The sequence below is a fragment of the Gopherus flavomarginatus genome, chromosome 8 (genome assembly GCF_025201925.1).
Source record: "Gopherus flavomarginatus isolate rGopFla2 chromosome 8, rGopFla2.mat.asm, whole genome shotgun sequence".
In the NCBI taxonomy this organism is placed as follows: domain Eukaryota; kingdom Metazoa; phylum Chordata; order Testudines; family Testudinidae; genus Gopherus; species Gopherus flavomarginatus.
The window spans coordinates 45,503,077-45,506,782 of NC_066624.1; the positions used below are offsets into that span (position 1 = coordinate 45,503,077).

At 49.9% G+C, this 3,706-nt stretch overlaps 1 non-coding gene across 1 annotated transcript; it reads left to right on the top strand.

Moving 5' to 3' along the window:
• The first annotated feature begins 1,976 nt into the window (after positions 1–1,976).
• On the top strand, positions 1,977–2,050 carry TRNAT-UGU (transfer RNA threonine (anticodon UGU)). The gene has a single exon. It is a non-coding gene; the product is annotated as a tRNA-Thr (tRNA).
• Positions 2,051–3,706: the final 1,656 nt, after the last annotated feature.

A 3,706-nucleotide genomic window follows, 5' to 3' on the forward strand; every position in this document is an offset into this window, starting at 1 on the left:
CTCCAGATGTGTTTCCAGGTGTTGAGTTGTGGGGGAGAGAGGCCAACTCATGATGTCTCTTCCCCTCTTTCATAGTTTCTTCCAACTTGCTAGGAAGTACCTTTGCTAGGATGTGAGTCAAGCAGTGTCCATTGTCACTGTGCTATCTCGGAGAAGTCTGCATTGTACACAGTTCCTGGGATAGTCCTTGGGAGTGTGGATCCCTTTTAATGGGCCAGCAGCGAGTCTGGCTCCTCCATTGTCACACCTGAAAGGCTGGTGGTGGGCATTTCGCAACCTCATAATATATCTCAGTAACACACACAGAGCAAACTTCATAACTTCCCAACCAATGCTACACACACAGTCCAACACAATATTAGTGTTCAACAGATCAAGACTTTTGAAATGATACCTCACCAGGCAGACTTTGTACAAACCGTATCATCATTATATGAGAGTGGTGAATATGGGGCTTCCAGGTAGTGCTTTGAGCACAGCGTGCCACACCAGGGCTGACATTGCAATGGAGACGTACCCGTAGAGTCTTTCTCTCCTGGGATAAAGATGGCAGCATGGCCGGCCTGGGTCATCTGACTTGGGCCCATGGAGCTAAAGCTGAGGGGCTAAAAACTGTGGTCCGGATATTTGTGTTCACACTGAAGCCTGGGTTCAGAAACCCTCACCCCTCCTGGGGTTTCAGAGGTTGGGCTCAAGTCCCATCTGTCTGCACTGTAATTTTATAGTCTTGCAGCCCAAGCCCCATAAGCCTGAGTCAGCTGGCCGGGCTTTGAGGCAGGTGCCCTGAGTGTGTTAATCGCAGCGTAGACATAACATTAGGCTACGTCTCCAGTGCAATGAAACACCCACGGCTGGCCCAGGTCACATTAATCAGGGTCATGCGGCTTGGTCTATAGTAAAGTTGCAGTGTCCGTGTCTCGGCTCAGGGGCAGTCCGCTGCTCTAGGAGCCCAGAAGGTTGGGAGGGAGTTTAGCAAGTGGAAATGGTAGAACTGCATTGAGGGGACTGGACCACTGACCTACCAGCTCTTAACACCCAAACTTTCAGTAACTCTATTAGCAGTGCCTGTGAGTGTAATTTAAACCATAAGAAAAGCCACACTGGGCTAGACCAAAGGTCCATCTAGCTCTGAATCTTGTTTTCTGACAGTTGCTAACACCAGGTGCCCCAAAAGGTACTCAACCAAGCACCACTAGGAGTTGAACCAAGGATCTCCTGTTTACAAAACAGGTGTTGTAACTAGTTAAGCCATGGTGCCTGCTGTTACTTAAAGCATCGTGTCTGCCCACACCTGACTCTGCCAATCCCCATTGAGCCCTGATAAACTTTTCTCATGTTTGGATTCTGTAAAGCAGAGGAGCAGGGGAAGGTTTACTCCCAAGGTGTGTGAGTGTTTATTTGGACAGGTCTACGCTACAAAATTAGGTTGGTGTAACTACATTACTTAGATGTATAAAAAATTTACACTCCCCCAAGCAATGCAGTTATAGCAAACCAATGCCGGTGTAGCTAGCAGCTCAGCTGTCAGAACGTTCTGGAGCTATGAAAGGGGAGGGGCCCAGCCTCTGTAGCAGGAATGCAGGGCAGGCGAGTTCACGGCGGGCATTGTGGGATACTGGAGGAGGCCAGTTATGGTGATATAATGAACAGCAGCATTTACACTGACAATTTGTCGCTTTAAGTTTGCTGCAAAAAGCTCTAGGCCTCTTGTCCAGGTTGGGATTGAGGGGCACTGGGAATAGGAGGGCTGTGGGTTGGGACAGAGGGGAAGGGTGCCGAGCGAGGGAGCGTTGTGTGTTTTTCACACACCTAATGTTAAAATAACTTTGTAGTGCAGACCTGGCCAAAGATTTACGCACACACAGCTTGCAAGGAAAATGTCACCTGCTCCTCTGCTTTGCAGAATCCAAACACATGCAAAGCTTGTCATGGCAGGGAGTCAGGTGTGCACAGACAGTGCCCCTTAGGCACAGGCAGGCACCATGGCTTAGCTGGCTAAAGCACCTGTTTTGTAAACAGGAGATCCTGGGTTCAACTCCCAGCGGTGCCTTGCTGAGTAGCTCTTGGGGCAAAACACAGAGCTAGATGCAGCTTTAGTCCAGTATGGCTGTTCTTATGGTTTAAATTACGCTCACAGGCATTGATAATAGACTTACTGAAAGTTTGGGAGTTAAGAGCTGATAGGTCAGTGTTCCAGCCCATCACAGATGACCCCCTCCCTTTGGGACAGGGGCAGGTCTGAGCTCTCACACCAAAAGGCTCATTGTGGCTGCCAGAATCTGTGGGCAGCTCGTTTAGTTTACACCAAGGGTTGAGTCCTGCTTTGTGCACCATGGGTGAGAATGAAAATCCTAAACTGCCCTTTGAAATAACAAATGCAGCTGGACGTGTCATTGTCCCTGCCCCAAAGCAGATAGAACAATGGAGAAATGCCATGAGTCCATACTTCATTGCGGTTTTACCATTTCCACTCGCTAAACTCTCTCCTAACCTTCTGGGCTCCTAGAGCAGGGTACAGAGCCTGAGCTGAGATACGGACACTGTAACTTCACAGCCCAAGCTGCATGACTCTGATTAATGTGACAGGGGCCAGCCGTGGCTGCTTCATTGCACTGTAGATGTAGCCTAATGTTATGTCTATACTGTGATTAAGACACCCAGGGCACCTGTCTCAAAGCCCGGTCAGCTGACTCAGGCTTATGGGGCTTGGGCTGCAAGACTCAAATTGCAGTGGAGACATATAGGCACTAGATTTGCCTTTTTCCAACCATCCGAGACCTCCCCCAATCACCACAAGTTTTCAAAGATAATGACCAACGGCTCTACAGTCACATCTGCCAACTCCATCCGGACCCTCAGATGCATTATATCTGGAACTGAGGACTTGGTCATGTCCAGCTTTTCTAAACAGTCCTTAATCTGTTCTTTCACCACCGAGGGCTGCTCACCTCCTCCCCCTACTGTGCTGCCAGTGTCTGTGAAGATCGAGGCAAAAAAAGCATTGAGCACTTCAGCTTTATCCACATCATCTGTCACTAGGTTGCCTGCCCCATTCAGTAAGGGGCCCACACTTTCTCTGACCTTCTTTTTGCTAACACACCTACACAGAAATTGACTTGGAAGCCAATCAAAATAAGTTACTTTTGAAATACAAATCATTCAAATCAACACTGGGTCAGTTTTCTCCTCTGCTCTATTTCTCACACACATTCCCCCACCCCAGCCTTTGGAGTCAAGTTTTACATCAGGACATTTTAGGCCAAGGGGGGTAAGTTACATCAAAGAAGCTTTTCAGGATTAGCCCCCAATTTCCTGTATTACTAACAAAAACTAGTACGTTCCAGTGTGGGGTACTGGCAAGAGTGGGTACGCTGTGCCAGCCCGGCCTGGCTTCCCCAAGCTGGTGATTTAAGGGGCCCAGGGCTCCCTGCAGAGGCCAGAGCCCCGGGCCCTTTAAATCGCCGCCTGAGCCTCCCTGCCCGAGCCAAGGGGAGCAAATCACTGCCGTGGAAGGCTGCTCTCTCCTGCGCTATAAACACAGAACAGGGGGGGCGGGAGCTTCCTTACAGTGGGGGGGGGCACCGTTGTCTGCACTGTGGCACTCCCATGACACCCTTCCCCAAGGACCCACACTCACACCACCCCTCCCCCAGAGGCCACACCCACAGAAATCCTCTTCCCCCCAAGACTCCACCCTTCCCCCCAC